A 21776-nucleotide genomic window follows, 5' to 3' on the forward strand; every position below is an offset into this window, starting at 1 on the left:
AACATGTGTTTGGTAATAGTTTAGTATCCAGAATATATACGGACGTCTTACAACTTAACAACAAAAAGACAACCTGACTCTAAAATGAGGGAAGGACTTGAACAGACATTTCCCCAAAGAAGATACACAAATGGCCACTAGCTCATGGAAAGATGGATCCTACATCTTTACGGAAATGCAAATCAAAACTGCACTGTACCACTTCACACCCACAAGGATGGCCACAGTCAGAGAGAGAGGGAGAGAGAGAGAGAGAGAGGGAGGGAGGAAAGGAGAGAGAGAGGGAAGGAGAGAGGAAGGGAAGGAGGGAGGGGGGGAGGCGAGGGGAGGCTAGGGGAGGAGAGGGGAGGGGAGGAGAGGGGAGGGGAAGAGACAGACAGAGGGGAAGGAAAGAAGGGAGGGAGGGAGGAAAGAAAACAGCAAGCCCCAGGCGAGGATGGGGAGAAACCGGACCCCTGCAGGCATTTGGTGGGAATGTGAAATGATGCAGCTGCCGTGGAAAATGGTCTGGTTGGACACAGAACTGCGCTATGACCCAGTAATTTCACCCCCAGATGTAGCCCCCCAAAAAAACTGAAAGCAGGGGCTGAAACAAATAGAGGGGGACGCCTGTTCACAGCAGCACGCAACTCTCTGCCGCCCTTGCCTCACTCTCTCCCAGGGCTCCCCAGCCAGGGCACCCGGGCTCCAGGGGCTAGAGCATTCTCGGTGGTGGGGGCCGTGCCGCCCCTTGTAGGGTGTTCGGCAGCATCCCTGGCCTCCACCCCACTAGAAGCCAGGAACACCCTTTCCCTCAGTGGTGACAACCAAAAACGTCTCTAGACCTTGCCAAACATCTCTGGGGACAAAACTGCCCTCAGGCAACAACCACTAGTCCAAATTCCCAGGTTCTACACCCTCCCTCCCTCCTTTTTCTAGAGGGTGAGATCCTCCTGGGGACAGGTGAGGACCTCCTGGGGACTCATCTCTTGCACACAGCAAGTTCACAAAATGTTTGAAAAGGGTCAGCGAGAAAGGTCAGTGTCCTGAAAACTGCTGGCTCACACATGCCCCCAAGGACAGATTCGGAAATTCGTCAGTGGCAGATGTCATCACCAAAAATGCTGCAAAGGCTTCTGGCTCCCTTGGCAGCCGAACAGGTCAGAGCGTTACATCCTTCCCAGGTGGGAGAGCATAGAAATGCTAGCATCTCCTCACCCCAAAGAGAAAAACACTTTAGTCACTGCCCGGAAAACAGAAGAGCCACATCCAGGCGAAACTAGGCTGCAGTGGTTTGGGATCTGGGAACCCCAGAAGGCGTTCTTTACCTTGATCCCCAGTGGGAAACTGACCAAACTAGGCAAGGGTTGCATCACCAGAACTCCTTGGGCACTTACTTGCTCAGGAAATCCTGGCTGGCTAGAGGAATGGCTGGAGGGGATTGCGGCTGGAAGGCTGGCCCCCGGAAAGGGGTGAGGGGAGGGGAGATGGGCAGGCTGGCGGGGGGGGGGGGGGGGTACATGCATGGTAGGTAGGCAACTGAGGGGTGGTGCGGGGAGCTGCCAAACTCTACATTGGAACCTCTGATGAATGCAGTGACCAGCAATTCTCTCCAGTTCGCCCCCCCTCCCCACCCAGCAAATCCTTTAAGATCTGCTGTTCTTCTGAAAAGGGCCACAGACCCAACACCCCACGCCGATCCTGCAGAGGTTACCTGCAGAGAAAAACCTATGTATCCTTTCGTTTGGTTTGTTTTGTGGAGTAACAATGGGTGATCCGAAGGCCACCACACGAGAACTTTTCTCCAGTGAGTACACGGAAACAAAAGGGGGAACTGTTTGAGAAAACTTCCAAACAAACTTTGGGTCTCAGTTTCCCCATCTGTAAAAATGGGGATACTCGCTCTTGCCCCATTTACCTGCATTTATCCGCTCTTGGGATAACACATCAACACAGAGAGCATTTACACATAGGTACACATTGCGAGTGTAGAAAGCCTGCCGGCCTCCAACCCTCAGAACAACTCTGATGGGTACTATTATAGCTGCTGTCATTATTTCACTTCCATTTCACAGTTCGGTAAGCTGTGGCTCCGAGAAGCTCAGCACCTTGACTTTGCTCAAATCCAGCCCTGACACCCACACCTTTCCCACCGCCCCCCTCCAAAAGTGGATGTAAATAAACTCCATAAAAGGGGCGGTGTTACAACGAGCCCTTGGATACGATCATAAAGCCAGACACCTTGCTGTGTCCCTGGAAGATGGAGCAGCAGAGTGACATGTAAACTTACAAGGCCAGACATGCATGGTGGTCCAGGAGGAGCACTGTGCAGGTGGTTTGATCCCATGAGCCGTAAAGGCGAGACTAGTCCTCCCAGCGAAGCTCTGTGGACCATGCCATGACAAGCTGTTGCCCTTCGCTGAAATAATCCAGCTGACCTGAAAACTGAGCTCAGCCAAAGCTATTTTTGTTCCTTGCCAACCAAACCCAAGCAGTAGCTGCCACGTCCCAGAGCAGTCATGGCTCCAGTCAACACGAATGCAGGAAACCACTCGGTACCAACAAGAAGGTGCAGTGACCAAATGGAAGACTGGAGGGGGCTAGGCAGGGGGTCACAATTTGCTTTCCAGCTGCTCCCCACCCCTGCAACACACACCCAGACCTAGCCAGGTCAGTGAGGGGCCGAGGGGGCAGAATGTCAGCGTTCAACCAGAAATCCCTTGTCACGCTCTCATTTTTCCTCCCACCAAGATGAACTCGTAGGTGTCTGCGGCTACTTACCATCGCTGTGGCCATGGCCACCAGCTCCACTGTCATGTGGGTCTGAGACGCGCCCACAGGGTGACTAGGGGAACCCAGCCCACAGGGTGTCACCTTTCAGCAGGAGGCTGGTATCATGCATCAGGCTGTGGGAGGGGAGGAGTCTGGCTGGGCCAGTGCCCCAACAAGGTGAATTTTCACCCAAGTCAGCCATGCTCTTATTCATCACCCACAAATATAAGCCACTCGCAAAGGTCTGTGCTCAGCCCTCCCCTGACCTCAAGCTTAGTCACAGAAGAGGCTGTCTATGCTCTCTGGGGCTGGCCAGCCCATAGGGCCACCTCCCCCTAGCTTGCCACGTTCCTGTATTCAGGCCTACTTCACCGCTTATACAATCACCCTCTTGCCCAAATCTGTCTCTGGACTATGCTCCTCCAGTGCTCCCCTAATCACAAGAGCCATTGTTCCTATATGTTTATCCACCAGACATTTTGCTGGGGTTTGGCCAAGCAAGGCAAGATGGAAAGAGAAGCAGACTCTCAGGACGAAGGGTGGGTAGCCAAGAACCCTCCAGCTGGCGGGTGGATGGCACAAGGTCCTTCTGCTGATTCAGAGATAACGAAGGTGATAGGAGCTAGCCGTGTGAGGTTGCCCAAGCGTTCAAAGCTGACTAGTGGATACCTTAACCTGCACTCCGGCCTGGAGAAATAGAGGTCTCAAGCCACCGTGTTTCCCAAAAATCCACCTGCTCCAACCTGCAGCCTAGGAGGGGACACATGGGGATCAGCGAGGCCAGCGTCCTTATTTCAATGAGCAGAGGCCAGAGGTCCCACGTGAAATGAGTGACAGAGCCCTGCCCAGCGCTAAGGTCCCGGCTCCAGGCCAGTGCTCCTTCTACACCAAGGTACCATTCACAGCAAAAATCTACTGTCCTTGAGCACCTCGTCTGGTGCCCTGGAAGGTAACCCAGGTTCACATCGCAGCTCTGCCACCTACAAGCGGGATAAGCCTTGGGCAGTACTCTCCCTGAGCCTCAGGTCGCTCATCCTCAACGTAGGGTAAGGACGTCCCTAACGAGACAGAGTTGTCGGGAGTCCAAGATGATCGCCCATGTGGGACCCAGAGTACAAGGCCCAGAACGGATTATCCTAGAGAATGCCATGAGCGGCCGCAGCACTGAGAGCCCGGGGTAGGCAGAGTCACCACGGTGACACCCCACCACCCCACAGAGTGTCATCTCAGACGCATCACCTGCCCTCTGTGAGCCTGAGTTTCCCCATCGAGAAAAAAGAAGGGAAAGGACAAAGCCCCACCCACCTCAGAGGATTAGGGGAAGGACCAGCCAAGACCTGCAGAGTCACTGAACACGACCATCCCCTTCTTGGTGCAGCGGAATGCAAAAAACAAGGCAGGTCACCAACAGTGTGGTTTCTGCTGGCGTCCTCCTCCGCAAATGGACACCACGGACTCACATTAGGGTAACGGGCACCCATGTGCCACCAACCAGGCATCGGGGCCACTCCCTGAGGATCGGCCAGCCCAGGTGGGAAGAGGCAGAACCCCCAGGGGACAGCCCCAGGACTCACCAGCTTCTCGGCTCCCCCAGCCTTGAGCGGCTCAGGGACGGCACTGCTTTCCCGAAGGGCAGAGATCTCTGGGGCCTCGGCAGCCTAGGCGAGGCTGGATTAACTTCTCATCGGGTCCCTCATCTGACAGGGGACTCTGCGTGATTTTTTGTTGCTGCTGCTGTTGTTTTTCAAGGGGGGGGGTGTCACATTTTATGTTATTCAGGAAGATTTTTTTTTTTTTAACGCTGACACAGGCATTAAAGAAAGGAAGAAAGGGGATGCCGGAGAACACTACAGGGGATCAGAAGGGATACCTACTAAATCACTGGGAGTGTTTTTCTGTCACTAGTGTCTCCTGAGCATGTACCTATCACAGCCCTTGTGCTACGAGCTTCATATGTGTCATCCCATCAACTTCTCCCTGCATCAGGGGCCACGCCTTACTCCCCGTGAGGAGACGGGCTCAGTCCCTCCCCAAGTCCACACTTTGAGGACCCAGGTGGCCTCACTCAGGAAGCCCTCGCTCCTAACCCTCATGAGCTCTCGCTCTCTGGGCAGGATTTCCCTCCATGAGTCCTGAGAAGGGTCCCAAGTTAGCAGATCTGGGAAGTGACTGTCAGCACTGTTTGGTTTCCTAGAGCTGTGAGCTGGTTCCTAAATCCCTGAGTCCACTGCTAAGGGACTAAAATGCAACCAAGAAATAAACAGCAGAACCACTTCTCTAAGCTTTGGCGTTCCTCTCCTAAGACAGGTTTTGGGGGAGACAGCAGAGTCCTGCTCAGATCAACAACAAGTCTTTCAAGGGGTGCCTGGGTGGCACAGCGGTTAAGCATCTGCCTTTGGCTCAGGGCGTGATGCTGGCGTTATGGGATCGAGCCCCACATCAGGCTCCTCTGCTGTGAGCCTGCTTCATCCTCTCCCACTCCCCCTGCTTGTGTTCCCTCTCTCGCTGGCTGTCTCTATCTCATAAAAAAAAAAAAAAAAAAAAAAGGAACAAGTCTTTCAAATCAAGATCTAGCCAATAGACTCCCAAAACCAGGAAAAGCCCAGTCCTTCCAAGGGTGGAGACGGGCATGAGGGAGAGCTAAGAGACACATTTGCTCTGGGCCTCTGAGGGATGAATAGGAGTTCACCAGGTTGCTAAAGGGGGCAAGATGTCTCAAGCAGACGTTGCTCTTGGCGCCATGCTCGATGGTGAATTCATAACTCCACTGACTGAAGATGGGGGCTCTGCCAAAGTTACTTAACCAGGAGCAGTAATTAGCAAAGTGTTCTACTGTGAAGGATACTCATTGTTCTCTTTAATATTTTTTGCATTGGAAGAAGACACGTGGGGGCGCCTGGGTGGCACAGCGGTTAAGTGTCTGCCTTCGGCTCAGGGAGTGATCCCGGCGTTATGGGATTGAGCCCCACATCAGGCTCCTCCACTATGAGCCTGCTTCTTCCTCTCCCACTCCCCCTGCTTGTGTTCCCTCTCTCGCTGGCTGTCTCTATCTCTGTCAAATAAATAAATAAAATCTTTAAAAAAAAAAAAAAAGAAGAACAGGACGTTCTTAAAAAAAAAAAAAAAAGGAAGAAGACACGTGACGGTGCACATGACAGTGCAGGGAGGGATTAATTCAAGAACCTCACCTCCCCCTGTGATTGGGCTGAGGGCACTGGGAGGGTGAGACGTCATATGCTTCCTCACCCCAGAAGGAAAAGTGCCCTGGGAGAGCAAGAGACTTTCAACCTTCACCTCAAACCAACCCTGCTGTCCCTAACTCCCTAACCACAAATGCTGAAGCAGGGCTTGACCTCACACACCTGACACCGTGACCTGAGCCAAAACCAAGAGTCAGACACTTAACCGACTGAGCCACCCGGGGGCCCCAGGGGAAGTAGTATTCTCACTCCATTTCACAGATTGGGCATGAAAACCCAGTGCCCAGGAAACAAGAGTGACTCACCCAAAGTTACACAGCTCGGAAGTACATGGAATTCAACCCCGCTCTGCCTGACCCCACAGCCTACATCTGTAAGAGGGGGAGGTGGGCAGGCTGTTGATCCAATCGATTAACTGGATACCTTCTTACACAGGTGGATCCGAAGTCTGGAAAGGAGAACCAGGGAGAGTCGACAGTTCTCAAACTAATCACTTGTCAGAACATCTGGGGCTCCGGAGAATCCCACGGACCGTGAAAGTAAGCACAGATTATCTACGTGTCTGGGGTCTGGTACCAAATCCCAAACGACCTGATCTGAGAGTTGAGCAGGTGTGCAGCAGCCGGGGCCACTGATCTGGGGACAGCTTTGGGGAGGAAAACACATGGATGAAAAGCCAGTGAATTTCAGTTTTCCCGGGCTCACTGCAGGTGCTCAGTGAACAGCTGGTGAACCAAGCCCAACTCGTGATGGGGCTGATCTGCTGGCCCAGGCAAAACTGGCCCAAACGGTTCCAGCCAGGCACCTGCCTTGAAGAAATGTCCAAGGGGTGGGTCCCCACCTGAGCCATCCTTGTGGAAACCGCCAGAGCCCACGGTCGGACAGGCAGGAAGGTGGAGGAAGAGTGTTGGCGGCCTGTGGTGCTGGAGCCACAAAAGCCTAGAAGCAGGAGGGCCAGGAACTTTGGCGCTTTCTGGGAACCAAACAGCCTGCCTGGCACTGAGAAAGGGGTGGAGGGTGGGGGGCAGCGGACAGGGACAAATGACTGCAGAGTCACAAGAGGTGTGAGGGACTCACACCTCCTTCTCGGAGCCACAGAGAGCTGCGGCGCAAGAGTTAATAGACTCTGCGGTCTGCCTGCCTGGCAAATCAGCTCCACCACCCACATACTGTGTGCCCGCAGGCACAGCAGTTAACCCGGGCTCAGTTGTCCCATCTGTAAAATGGGGAGAGTAACAGGACCAACCTCAGCACCCTGAAGGGCAAGTCAATGAACTCAGGTAGGTAGACTGCTTAGCTTGGCATAAATGAAGCAAGATATCAGGGGCTACTGTGATGACTGTAGTTCTTTTTCTCATTAACGTTGCTACTCAGGGTTGTGCTGAGCAGCCCCTGCCTTGGAGACCAAGGGGCTTTGTCGAGCATGCCTTCTCCCTGATGGTTAGCTAAGACGTGGTGGGTATCCCTTCTACCAACAGCCCCTGGCTCTGCTGGCTGAGGGCCTCCCCCAAGCCTAGTGTCAGGGCAGGGCCAGTGCACCATCCGGCCTGAAAAGCGGTGATGTAACTCCCAACCTGAGTCAACCTGACCTCCAGGGGACAGTTGCTCTCCTTCGAGGCTGTCCCAGCATTTCCCACCAGCTTTGGCAATGTGGTTGCAAATGTTGTGAGGAATTGACAAAGCCCCATGGGTGATCTGCCTCTCTAAAAAGGAGCAACCTCTCCTCTGTCCTGTCCCTTCCAGAACAAAAAGGAAAAACAGCCCTAGACACAGAATCAGAGGGTCTGATTCGAGCGTTGGCACCACCAGCAGCCAGGAAACCCTGCAGTGTCGGTTCCGTATTGGAATCTCTGGACCTGAGCTCTTCATTTCTGAATGATGCCAACCTCACAGGGGCTCTGGTAAAGACTAATAAGCAATGCGAACACGTGCCTGGAACAGCTTGTAGGTTGTGTGGACAGAGGGCACCGAGAGCAGTCTTGAGGGCCATCTGCACCTGCTAAAGGGCACTGCTGCAGAAACCTCTCCAGGCAGGGTGGGGGTCTGGAGCATGGCCCGGTCCTGGAGACCCTCGCTGGAATCCCAGTTTAACCAGCGTAAGCAGGCCAGCCCCGCTCGTAGGTCATGTTTTTTGCCAGAAACTAAGCTAGGTCATTTCTGAGTTTGAAATTAAGATCCCTGTGGGCAACACAGTGTGTTGGTTGGAGTATGGAATCTAGAGTGGCGAGCTCCAAGTTCTACTTCTGCTCTGTACTTTCCGTGTGACCTTCAGCAAATTTCCTCACCTCTCTAAGCCTTGGTTTTCTCATGTATTCAGTGGGGATGATAAGACTGCCTTCCTCAGAGAGCTTTTGGTGAGGTTTACATGAACTAATATAAAGAACGCAAACGAAGAGTGTTCTAATATTTATCGCGCTCTCCATGACGCACCAGGCATGGTGCTAAGTGCTTGACCTGAGATCAAGGTCAAGCCACTGTTATCACTTACTTGAACCATCGTATAAGCCTCTTGACCCAGCTCCCTGACCCCAGTCCTCAATGCACAGAGAAGCCAGGAGGAACCCGCAAAACAACCTAGTCCCAGGTTATGATTTCTATGTATTTCTATGTATGTTCCCACTAAAAGGAACCAGGACTGCTTGGGGAAAATGGTTCATTCCAGGGCTGGGGCAGAAATGTGCATGGTGAGCTGCGATTTCTTGTCCCTGAAAACAAGGACCCTGAAGGGGCTTGCCCTGCCAAAGAAGAGATACCCGGGCCTGAAAAAAGGTGATCACTGGGGGCGCCTGGGTGGCTCAGCCATTAAGCGTCTGCCTTCGGCTCAGGTCATGATCCCAGGGTCCTGGGATCGAGCCCTGCATCGGGCTCCCTGCTCAGTGGGAAGCCTGCTTCTTCCTCTCACACTCCCCTTGCTTGTGTTCCCTCTCTCGCTGCCTCTCTCTGTCAAATAAATAAACAAAATCTTTTTAAAAAAAAGGTGATCACTGTGGTGGATTGAAATACATCCAAGCGGTTTCAAAAATCGTGTGGTCATGTGTTCCTCAAAACAAAACAACCTCAATGACACCTTGGGAGCTCACAATGGTACCACTCATGCCTCTGAAAACGAACTTAAAAAAAAAAAAAGGATGCAGTCGAGCATTTATCCTGCCTTTCCTGTAGGAAAATGCTCTGTATGCCAGAGGGTGGATGAGAATCGTTATGTTACAGAATGATAGCTAATATGTGAACGAGCATGGAGGCAAGTAGGAAACCACATTCCCAACCAGTAAGGAAATAATACTGACCTAGGGCTCTGACCGTCCACGGCTTGTAAACTATTCAGTGAAAGGCTGCTGGGGACTTTTCAAGGGCAATCAGGCATTGACGTCGGTTCCCACGTGCCCTGAGGAGTTCACATCACTGAAAACGGGATAACCTGACATTATGTTCTTCCCGACACTATGCAGCGGACAGCACACCATGACACGGCAGCACGGGAAAGCAGTCTCGCCGAGGATTTGGACCTGAACTGATTCAAGCCTGGAGACCTGAGCACTAATTTACAGGGACAGAGGAACACAGTAAATGACGCTTGAGTGATGTGTCATCAGCTACATCCAAAATGTAGACAAATGACCGAGTGTCTTCAACAAGTAGCTGGCGTTTAATAAAGGCAGCGGGGCGGCTATTGCAGATGAAGAGAGACTTAACAGGACCTCTTGTGGGTCCTGACTGGAACGGAACGAGCGTTCAACATCTCTGAGACAGTCAGAGGGCGCGGAGCATGAACTGGGCACTGGGTACAGGAAATACCATAAATGCTGTTGGAAACCAGCATTTTAAAAGTCCATCTCTTTTAGAGACAGGCGGTGAAATATTTATTTGGCTCTGAGATTTGCTTGAGAACAATCCCCCATCCTAGGGCAGGGGGAGGGGGCGACCCCAGAACTCTAGTTAATGACAGGATGCAATTAGTACTCAGGGAGAAAGGTACTGATGAATGCAACTGACGTGAAATGTGATGGGTGTATGGGTGCTCCCACACAATTCTTTCAACTTCTGTAGGTTTGAAATTTTTCACAGTAAAGTGGGGAAAACACAGGGAAAAGGGTGTATGTGTGGGTAGATGAAACCAGAAGGGCAGAAGATTGATGGTTATTGAAGAGGGTGGTGAATAGAGAGGGGCTCACTGTGCTATCCACTCTACCTCTGAATGTGTTAAAAAAAAAAAAAAAGTTGGGGGGGCACCTGGGTGGCTCAGCCATTAAGCGTCTGCCTTCGGCTCAGGGCGTGATCCCAGGGTCTGGGGATCAAGCCCCGCATTAGGCTCCCTGCTCCGCTGGGGGGAGCCTGCTTCCTCTCCCACTCCCCCTGCTTGTGTTCCCTCTCTCACTGGCTGTCTCCCTGTCAAATAAATAAATAAAATCTTAAAAAAAAAAAAAAAGTTGGGGCACCTGGGTGGCACAGTGGGTTAAGACTTTTGGTTTCGGCTCAGCTTGTGATATTGGGGTTGTGGGATCAAGCCCCATGTCAAAGGTCGGGCTCTGCGCTCAGCGTGGAGTCTGCTGGAGATTCTCTCTCCCTCTCCCTGCCCCTTCCACGTGTGTGTGTACATCCTTGCTCACTCTCTCTCTCTTAAATAAATAAATCTTAAAAAAAAAAAAAAGTTAGCTTGTTTTCTATACCAAAAAGTTAAGGCAGCCTGTCTACTGATTAAAACCTGTATACTGGTACTAAGAGTTAAAATTTATTAGTACTTACGGTGTGCCAGGCTACGTACTAAGCATTTTATAATCATCACCTCATTCCACTCTGTGAGATCAGTATCATGAGAAGCCAGTTTTTTTTTTTTTTAATTGAAGAGTAATCTCAGGGTTCAAGAGTTAAACTTGCCCCAAGTCACTCTTGGAGGTGGGCAGCTGAACTGAATTTCACATTCTTGGTGATTCCTCATTGTACTCCTTTGTAGTCCACGTGCCTCTAGAGATCTGGCCCCCGGCCACTGGTCCCCCTTCAGGCCCTCTGTGCTTGTGGGTCCATGTTCTGGAGTGCTCTTTCCCACCACTGGCCCCTGGCATGGTTATCTCTTGCTCCTTTTTCTGGCTTTGCTTCCATGTTCCCACCCCAGACCCACCCTGACACCCATGGGTTTTATTCTCGATGACATGTCCCTTTCCTTCATGTCACTTACTGACATGACCTGACACTATCTTGTCACCAATACACTCACTCATCTCCCCGCCCCCCCCCCCAACCATGGTGTAAGTTTCCTCGGGACAAGGACTGGCTCTGTCCTGCCCCTGGCTCCACAGTGCAGTGCCCAGCACATGGAAGGGCCAGTAAATATCTGTTGGATGCATCAATGCCTCCACCTAGCTCAGGTCTGCCTCCCGTGTCCAGCCCATCCTTCCCACCTCCCTGGAGGGTCCTCCTGCCCCAGTGAGTCTCAAGGGAGGTCAGGAAGTGGGCAAAGACCTGGACAGGCAGCTGAATCCCCACCACTACCCTGCTCCCTCCCTCTTCCTGGGACACAAGGGGCTGCCAGAGAGACTGCACTGAATGCCAGGCTCCTGCTCTATGACCTCGTGGCTCCCTGTCCCCTCCCTCCCGGCGCTCATCACAGACCACAGTTAGGGGTGAGGTCACTTACAGACATGCACACCTGTCTTCCCACCAGAAAGCCAACTCTGTAAGGGTAGATGGGGCCTAAAACCCAGGTCTGTTCAAATTTCTCAACATTCCTGATACAGGCTCCCTGACCCCTTCTCCAGCAACAAGGGTTCCCAAAAAATGACTCTAGAAGTAGAACTCTTTTGTAAATCGAGTGTAGACACAGCAGAAGGCAAACGGCAATCCTTCGAACCAAGGAAATTGCTAAGTGATAATAAAGGCTAATGTTTGTTAAGCACTTACTGTATACCAGGTCTTAAACTATGCACTTTATGCTTATTATCCCTTTGCATGTCCACAAAAACTCTAGGAAGTATGCGCTCCTGTTTTGCAAATGAAGAGATGCAGAGGAGGGGTCTGCTGCCCAAGGTCACATCCGAAGTGGCAGAGCTCGACCCGACCGTCCAGCTGCGGGGTCTGTGCGTTCTCGTCATGCTTCTCCGATGCCCACCACCACCTCACCCCAAGTCTGAGTTAGTGCAACAGCCTGCTGGCAGATCTCCCTTTTCCAATCCATCCAGAATCTGGGAGGCTGGGCTCTGGCTCTGCGCATTCGCGCGCGCGCGCGCGCGCGCACACACACACACACACACACACACACACACACACACACTGCCTTGGAGCCCTGTACGAAAGTTCAAGCCTTGTGACACTGATCCATGGCAGGACCCTGCCTCTTGGGATTCTGAAGGAAAATTGAGGAAGGCACAAAATGAGACTATTCCATGCTTCTCAGGAGGTGCTGAAGGGATACCAGCCCTGAAAGATGGTCCCCATGGCTGCCAAATCCCAAAGTCACATTTTGGAAAGTCCCACCACAGGTTAGTACATTCAAGGCTCTGAGAAGTCCTTCCAGAAAGGGTTTGGGCTCCCCATGGGCAGCCCAATGTTGCCCAAACCAAAACCAGAGCCCCTTCTTCACCTTACATGGGTTATTCCTCCAAACAGGAGGGCCCCTAAGTCCCACTCTGTTGGGAATGTGGAAATAAGAGACCACAGAGTTCCTCGAAACAGAGTGTGGAAGGAAGATCTGCTAAGAGGGGCGTTTCTAACAACTGATTATTCTAGTTACTACTGGGGCCTGAGACCCATTCACTTCTAAACAGAAAGAGTGTGTGCAGGGTTATCCTTTCTTATCACTCTCGCCCATGATTTGATTTGATTTGATTTGATTTGATTTGATTTGATTTGAAAAGGTCTGTTAGTGAGTCCAACAGGGGTGGCACCAATCCTGGGCTAACTGAAAAGCGAGGCTGTATTCCGGGGTCCCAGCACAGGTAAGGGTGCGAAGGTGTGCTGTGCTGGGTGGCCCAGAGAGGTCCAGAGAGCTGCACTTCCGATGTGGGGCTGACCTGAGTGGAGACCCTGCCAGTCATCATGTGATTGACCCGAGTCAGTCACGCGAAATTCTCCAAACCCTGGTTTCCTGGTCCTGGTTTGGGGAATGGAGTAAATAACACCTCGTCCTAGGATTGTCCTTGGATGTAATTCAACACCTGCCGCATGCCAACCACTGAGTAATCAGTACCTCGGGTTCCCTGTTGTGCCCAGCCCAGACTGTCTGGCACAATCTAAACAAACACGTCCTATCTTCCTGGAGAACCCTCCTACTTTACGGTAGCAAGTTTACTATTATTAAAGAGATCCATTGGAACAAAATGTGAAATGTGCATGCAGTTTTCAGATAAAATGCATGATTTCTGACCGTGCTTCCAGGCTTCCAGGGTACAGATGCACACTCCTCTAAAGGTCCTTGAGTCAAAATTCAGAGGAGACTAGAATAAGGTATCGCAAAGTTTCTACAGGGATAAGACTTTGAGAGACTCTCCACTTGAAAAGCTTAAAATGTCTATTGCCCCCTAAGGATCAAGTACCTCATGTAATCCTCCAATTTATGTCTCGTATCTAAAGGTGATAAAACAGAGCTTACAAAGCACCTGAGCAGAAAAACAAAACAAAACAAAACAAAAAACCTTCTTTGCATAAAATAAACAACTGGGACTACATCAAAATGAAAAACCTTTTGTACAGCACAGGAAACTATAAAAAAACAAAAAGGCAACTTACTGAATAGGAGAGGATATTTGCAAATGGTATATCTGATAAGGGGTTAATATCCAAAATATATCATGAACTTCTACAACACAACACACACACACACAAATAAAAATCTGATTTAAAATATGGGCAGAGGACCTGAACAGACATTTTCCCCCAAGAAGACACAGAGATGGCCAACAGACACACAGAAAGATGCTCAACATTGCTCATCATCAGGGAACCACAAATGAAAACCACCATGAGATACCACCTCACACCTGTCAGGATGTCTACAATCAAAAAGACAAGAAATAACAGGTGTTGGTGAGGATGTGGAGAAAGGGGAATGCTTGTGCCCTGTTGGCGGGAATGCCAGCTGGTGCAGCCACCGTGGGAAACAGTATGGAGGTGCCTCAAAGCATTAAAAATGGAATTACCAAGATCCAGTAATCACACTGCTAAGCATTTACCCAAAGAAAACAAAAACACTAAATTTGAAAAGATACATGCATCCCTGTGTTTACTGCTGCATTACTTACAATAGCCAAGATAAGGAAGCACCCAGTGTCCCTCAATAGACAAAAGGATTACGAAGACGTGGTGTGTGTGTGTGTGTGTGTGTGTGTATTTTTTTATAAATAAATATCCATAGCTAGATAGCTACAGTGGAATATTACTCAGCCATAAAAAAAAGAATGAAGTGCTGCCGTTTGCAACAACATGGACAGAGCCGGGGGATATCATGCTAAGTGAAATAAAACTGAGAAAGACAGGGGCGCCTGGGTGGCGCAGCGGTTGGGCGTCTGCCTTCGGCTCAGGGCGTGATCCCGGCGTTCTGGGATCGAGCCCCACATCAGGCTCCTCCGCTGGGAGCCTGCTTCTTCCTCTCCCACTCCCCCTGCTTGTGTTCCCTCTCTCGCTGGCTGTCTCTATCTCTGTCGAATAAATAAATAAAAATCTTAAAAAAAAAAAAAAAAACTGAGAAAGACAAATACCATATGATTTCACTCCTAAGTAGAATCTAAAAAAAAAATGAATAAACAAAAAGCTGAATCAGATCAATAAATACAGAAACAAGCTGATGGTTTCCGGAGGGGAGGGTGGTGGGGGGCATGGGCGAAATGGGGGAAGGGAGGGCTCTGCTGTGGAATGAAGAAGTCACGGGAATAAAAGGCACAGCGTAGGGAACAGAGTCAACGATATTGCAAGAGCGATGTATGATACAGACGGTGGCTTGTGAGCACCACGTAACACAGAGAGGTCGAACCACTACGTGTGCACCTGAAACTAACGTAACATTGCGTGTCAACTATAGTCAAATGAAAAAAAATGTTTTAAAATCCTCCTTTGCAGAAACATAAAATGCCTTCCCAGAGCTGCTCAAATAAGTTGATGAACTGAGGCTATTTGTACCTCCGATCACATGACGGAAGATTGGCGCAGTCTTTTCACTTCGCGCTCGGAGAAGTGAGTGAAGAAATCACATCTTCTAGATATCTCCCAAGACACTGTTAGAAGGAAAAAAAAAAAAACAGGTTATAAAACAATGTCTCTTCCTTGCAGTTTTTAAATGGAAAGACTGGCTTCCCAGGAGTTCCCTCTCAGTCCTCAGTCCTGGGCCACTATGGATGGGTGGTCACCCAACTTATATGGAAGCCCACTGATGTTAAAATAATAATAATAAATAATAATAATGATCATCGTCAGAGATAGTTGTGTACCAGGTAAAGGCACAGGACAGGTCTTTGAGAAACCAGGTCTGGGAAGTTTGTTTTGTTTTGTTTAGAAATAAGAGAGAGTGGGGGCGGAGGGGGCGGGGGGGGGGGGCAGCAGGAAAGGGAGAATCCCAGACAAGCTCCACACCCAGAGCAGAGCTGAACTCAAGGGGCAGTCTCACGACCCTGAGATCATGACCCGAGCCGAAACCAAGAGTCGGATGCTTAACTGACTGAGCCCCCAGGCGCCCCCAAGGTATGGGAAGTTTTATACCAAACTGTGCACAGCAGGAGGAGGGGGGGCAGGTAGAGGGATAGTACAAGGAGACCTGTTTCACCCCATGCTATTGGACTTTTATTTCGTAGTACACTTAAAAAAAAAAAATCTTTCTAGCAATACAGGACCACTATAAATGCTTTACTCTTAAGAGTCTGCTTTTATTTATTTTTTTAAGATTTATGTATTTATTTGCGACACAGTGAGCGAGCCAGCAGGAAGGGGGAGAAGGAGAGAAAGAACCTCAAGCAGACTCCCCACTGAGTGCAGAGCCCAACTCAGGGTTCGATCTCACGATCCTGAGATCATGATCTGAGTTGAAACCAAGAGTCACACACTTAACCGACTGAGGCACCCAGGCGCCCCTAGAGTCTGTTTAAAAAAAAAAAATTAGTAACAGTTTGACAGATTGGTCATCTATAAGAAACAGAATAGTTTTCCTTAAGACAGAAGGCCTGGGGCACTTGGGTGGCTCAGATGGTTAAGCGTCTGTCTTCGGCTCAGGTCATGATCCCCAGGTCCTGGGATTGAACCCCATGTTGGGCTTCCAGCTCAGTGGGGAGTCTGCTTCTCCCTCTCCCCCTCCCCCTGCTCGTACTCGCTCTCTCACTCTCTCTCATAAATAAAATCTTTAAAAAAGACAGAAGGCTTGAGGGCAAAAAAAAAAATCACACAACTGCCTTTTCAGTAAACCTAAAACCTAACCCTATGGTTTCAGTTTGTGGAACCAATGAAGAGTTTGCACAGAGATTCCCAGCAATATAACCATTTATAGAAGCAAAAAAAAAGCTCTTCTCCATCTAGGTTCCATTTCCAGCCCTCAGATCAGCCAGCTCCCTGCAAACCAAACAGGAATTCTGTTCGCCCGGAAAGCCTGCCTGCCCCTTTCTGCACAGGGTCTGCTCTCCCGAGGTGGGATAGTCCCGATCCACACAGACGCCGGCTTCACAGTCAGGGACCCCAGGCAGGGGTAAGCTCACTTACCACCTGTCCCTCCACCTTTCCTTTTCCCGGGTCTCCTCAAGTGTGCCTTCAGGGTTGCATTTTCTGGGGCTGCTTGTTTGCCGAGGGCCTGACTCTAAGCTGGCCAGCTGCTCGCTGCCAGGAGGGTGCGCGTCACTTTTAGATTAACTGGTCCCTGCCGTTTAAAAATATCCCTGGAGCACTTAACCTTCAAGGCACTGGCGCAGTCCCAGCCCAGGCGGCGTGGAACAGGATCCCTCACCACACCCCTCATGTGGCCCCGCAGTGCAGGACGGCCCTACTTGCCACCTTTCAATCCCAGACCTTTGCTGTCTTTCACAATTCTTAGAGATCTCCGCCACTGGGCACCTAAAGTTCACGCCGTCAGCGATATGAACCAAGTCATTCGGGCCTTCCTAGGACATGCAGGAAATTGATTGCACATGGGTCGTTGGGTGTTTGAGAAATAAATAGCTTCTGGACCAAGCCCGCAGGGAAAGCTCCCATGGCTTGATGCAACTGTTATCCAAGGATCACCTGGCTTCCCTCCCCCGGAAAAGATTTCGTAAAACCTTCTGAATGAAAACGCCCCTCGATAAAATGTTCCCTATTTCTTGTGGCTTAGGGAGAAGAAAACAAACCCCAGCAGTTGCACTTCCACCCTGGGGTCGGCTGGTTATCGCTAGGGCCCGGCAGGAAAGGCGGAAAGCCAGCCTGAGCTGCCAGCGCTCTGAGCCATGGGGGAGGGCTGGAGGCACATAGGACTAAGGTCACCTCCAGGTCCAGGTCCAAACCAGGTAGAGCAGAAGCTACACAAAAGGGTGCTGTGCTCTGACAAAAGGGGGGACAGCAGCCTGGTGGCCCCAATCTCAGTAAACCCGGGATGTGCCGCACTGAACAGCAAGTGGAAAAACCCACCAAGGGCCTGAACCTAAGCAAAACGGTTTAAATGGCGGTGGGGACAGGTGCAGTCAGAGTGACTCCCTTTGCGGGCTTATTTTCCAGAAAGGAAAAGTCAGCACACGGGACTTGGGAATTTTCTCCACCGGCCTTGTAAGCAGGAAGCGCACTTTGTGCCTGCTCTTGAAGCCTTGCTCTGGACAGCTGTAACCTGGGATGTCACCACACACGCTTTATAGGAGGGGAGGATGAAACCGTCCGTTTGATAGGAGCGGAAGTGCTAGTGCACGGCCCGCACACCCTCCATCCTCCCTGATGGGCAGCCCCAAGGCTGGGGCTTCGGTGACTCGGTCACTCAGGAGTAGCTCGCACAATCCTCTCAATGAGGCACATTTTCAACTACAGACCTGTCCTGTTTTACCTGGGAGAGCTATCCATGACTTAAGGAAATTCTGCATAAACTCCATTTAGAAATCCTCCCTGAGAACGAGAACAGTGTGGGCAGAGTGTAAACAGTGGCAAGACGACCGGGCTTTGAAATCAGGCTCACGCGGGTTCGAGTCCTGAACCCCTGACTGCCGTAATTACCTGTGGCTCCGGGCGAATAACTGAGTGTGTTTCCTCATCCAGCTATTTCACCATGTGGTTGGGAAAAAGAAAAAATAAAATGACATACACTGAGCTTCTAGCATAGTGGCTTCTCGTAACAGGTGCTTCGTAATGCCTTCCTAATGCAACTCCTTACTTTCAGAAAGACAACATACAGACACTCCCTGCTCCCCCTACACACACACACACACACACACACACACACACACACAGAACTCATTCTGGTAGTTCAGCTGTCCCTTGACACTCTTTACAGTCATAGGTATTTTCTAGAAACCGAATGGTAGGCTTGAAACCAGTGAGTAAACCAGTAAGTAAGTTCATAAACTTTTCCCACCAAACACAAGAACATTCATAGAGAAACGGCTTTCTTCAAATACATCTTAGATTCAGAAAGTCCTAAGTATCATCATTGCCAAAAAGAAAAAAATCAAGTGACCAACGGTGTAAGGAAGACAGGGCATCTGGAAAGAGGTTGTTGGTCCTGCCATAAACCGGACACTTCATAAAAATACTGATGTCTCCTCTTCTCCCTGAGGACCAATTAAATCAATTTCTGGGAGTGAGCCTAGCATTGATATTTCTTTTAGTTTCCCCATGAGACAGGGAAACTGAAGGGACCCCATGAAAGAAAAAGCTGACTTTTCTTTCCTTACGTCTTTTCCTGCTTTTATTCTTGCTAGGACCTGTACCCCTGCCCTACACATGCCTTATTATATGTCCTCCTTGCAAGGGACAAGGAGTTAAGGGTTATCTCTGGAGTCTTCCAGCACCAAAGAAAGCATCTCAGGAGGGACCGGACGAAGCCATCATGTGCATATTCCAGACCACTGGCACTAGATAGCTTGACGCCCCCAGACCCACTGGCTCCAGGGAATAAGTGCCTTAGGATGGACACCTGGACGCTGTCCTTGTTCTCACCAGTTCCTAGATGCCTGGGAGGACACGTGCCCGAGACCACAATCAGTAAAAACCCCAGAGCCCAGGCAAAAACGAGACTCGTCCTCCTTTTCCTTTCTGAGCCTTCCAGATGCTCCAGCTGTATCTGTTGTCTTCCATAAACTCTGCTCTCACTTCCTGCTGGCTTGTGTTTGATTTCCACCTTGTGTGAAAGGCAAGGACTCTTGTGGCTGGACCCTCTGGGTCCTCAGACCTGGCCGGCCTGCCTCACCCAAGTGAGCATCTATGGTGAGGCTTAAGGTATACTAAGGGCTTGTTTAAAGCTTCTGAATCCCCCCCCCTCCAACCCCGCCACAAATGCCACTAACTGAGAGGAGCAGGACTCGGGAAATACACCACTGAGTAGCAAAGAATGCTAAGTAGTGATCTCCTGGTCGGCTCCACTCACCAACATTTGCATTTCCAAACATACTGTAAATAAAAATTTAAAAACAGATTCCAACCAAAATCATCACCAAGGTGACCTAAGGTGGTGAACCCCAGATTCAAAGTGTGTTAGGACTCCAAGAAGGAAGAGAGGCCACCCAAGTTCCAGATTTTTCTCAGCTTGGGTCACTACCAGTTAACGAGCCGAGACCCTCCAAAGTAGCCCAGAGCATCCTACCTGTTTTTCCTTGTATGTCTCGAAGAATTGACAAGGATGAAAAGCCACTCCTGCACGCATATGCCTCATAAAGTTTGCTTCTCCAGTCCCAAACTCTAAGACTTTTTATTCTAGGTGCAAACCAAAGCAGAGTGAATTTTAAGAGGGACAGAATGTATTCTGTAGTAATGGGAGCATACTAACAACATGCTAAAGTCTAAAAAAAAACCCTCCCATTCTCTGACTTTGCCCTGCTGGACTCAGTTCACAGATAGTGACACCCACACGATTATTTTATGACCTGGGGTTCACAGGACATTTTGCAGTTAACGGACTTCCTTGTTTTCCAAAAGCCCTCAGCAGATGCTCTTCAGAATCATCCTGGGCGGGGTTCTCACATGCTCCCGCAACACGGGCCACGTAGCACTGCCCAGTGGCAGGACGCAGTATGTGGGCGCTGTCATTGCAGACATCTGGGTGGGAGCTCCTAGAGCAGGGCTCTGCCAGCTATGGCCTGTGTTGCCCGTTTCCCTATGGCTCTCAAACTAAGAGCGGTTTTTACATTTGTCGAATGCTGGGGTGGGGGCGGGGGGCAGGAAATCAAGATTTCATGACACACACAAATCATAATCAATTCCAATTTCGGTGTTGCTAGTTTTATTGGAAGACAGCCACACCTGCTCATTTTGCACGGGGCTGCTGTCTCTACAAGGGAGAGTGGAGTGGTTCTCTTGGGCAGGACTGTAGACCCTAAATATTATATAGACCCTTTACACAGATAAAGTATGCTGACCCCTAACCTAAAAGGCAATCTGCCTTTAATCATTTTTGCAAATCTAGTGCTGTGATCATAGCGCATCCAAAAATGTGGAGGAACACCACAACTATGTAGCTAAAAGTTCATCAAAATGAGCCTTGTTTCCCAGCAAATGGGTGGCTGTCGGTTAAGTGTCTGCCTTCGGCTCAGTCATGATCCCAGAGTCCCACATCAGGCTCCCTGCTCAGCGGGGAGTCGGCCTCTCTCTCTCTCTCTCTCTCTCTGCCCCTCCCCCTTCTTGTTCTCTCTCAAAATCTTTTTTTTTTTTTTAAATGAACCTTGTTTCTTAAAAACAAGTGATCAAATGTGCATTTCTTTTTGGGGGGGGTGCTGTCATAACCACTTAACACAGCTCTGTTCTGTTTAAAGCATCACTAGATGTTTCATTACATTAAAAAAGAAAAAGCACATCAGTTTGCTTTTTGAATGACTGATGGAAATGTAGAGCTTGCAGCTTCTTCCCTACTGGCAGCACTGCCTTGGGAGAGAAGCCTTAAAGCCTAACTGATGTACCAACAGGATTCCTTCATTTCTCCCTCGGATCAGGGAGCCCACTGTAATGTCTAAGGGAGGTCCCCAAAGCTACCAGAGGGCAAACGGAGAATGCATTCTTGTTTTACACCTTCCTTCTGTGAAAGCCAGCTTGCTGATGGCACAATGCGGGCACACCCGCCTTCTCAAGTGTCAAGAAAACGAAGGCCTGGATGGGAAGCAATGTTCCCCAGCAAAAGGTTTCCAAACCTCTCCCCCCCGAAAGAAAAGAGGTCGAGTCTTTCTCACTGGATGCATTTTTTTCTCGCCCACTGAAATACCGCACGTGCTAACCGGGCCCCTCCCTGTACTTCTGACTTCCTTATCATACACCAGGCGAGTCCAAGCTTTCATCGTTGATAGTCCACCCCGCCCCCAAGTGCTGACAGGTCACTGGGCCATCAGGGCGTCTTCCCAGTGCCCTGGCCTCACACCTCCAGTCCAGAGTCCCGAAACACTAGCAGAGTGGGGGCGGGGAGCTCCCCTTGCACTGTCCCAGGGCTTGGCAGGACACGCAGCCATGATCCCTGGAGAAATGCCTTTTTCCAGCCCCAAATGGCCCCTTCGGGGCTTCTGTGGTCCCTGTCCGCATACAGCTCCCCCATGGAGATCGGGGCACAGCGCCTGGCCGCAGTGGGGGTCAGCTCGCAGCCCCTAGGGTTTTTTTTTTTTTTTTAAACAGGGTAGAGCTGTTCTGCTCGCGCCCCTCCCGGGAACCCGCCCAGGGCTTACCCGGCCTCTGGAGGGGTGGGCGGCTCCATCCGAGGGGCGGGGCGGG

The 21776-nt window shown here is 50.4% G+C and overlaps 1 protein-coding gene across 3 annotated transcripts in view; it reads right to left on the reverse strand.

The window, feature by feature from the left end:
- The window catches only part of ACACB (acetyl-CoA carboxylase beta), a 122363-nt gene extending 105593 nt beyond the window's left edge, over window positions 1-16770 (reverse strand). For 2 of the 3 annotated variants that reach the window (XM_026515066.4, XM_044389914.3), the window contains exons 1-2: window positions 16620-16770; window positions 15057-15151 (exon numbers count right to left, since the gene is read on the reverse strand). The gene's annotated coding sequence lies outside the window, so the exon portion shown is untranslated. Of the gene's footprint in view, window positions 1-2760; window positions 2849-15056; window positions 15152-16619 lie in introns of those variants that run through there. The other variant, XM_026515067.4, reaches the window with a different exon arrangement.
- Window positions 16771-21776: the final 5006 nt, after the last annotated feature.

The sequence above is a fragment of the Ursus arctos genome, unplaced genomic scaffold (assembly GCF_023065955.2).
Source record: "Ursus arctos isolate Adak ecotype North America unplaced genomic scaffold, UrsArc2.0 scaffold_34, whole genome shotgun sequence".
In the NCBI taxonomy this organism is placed as follows: domain Eukaryota; kingdom Metazoa; phylum Chordata; class Mammalia; order Carnivora; family Ursidae; genus Ursus; species Ursus arctos.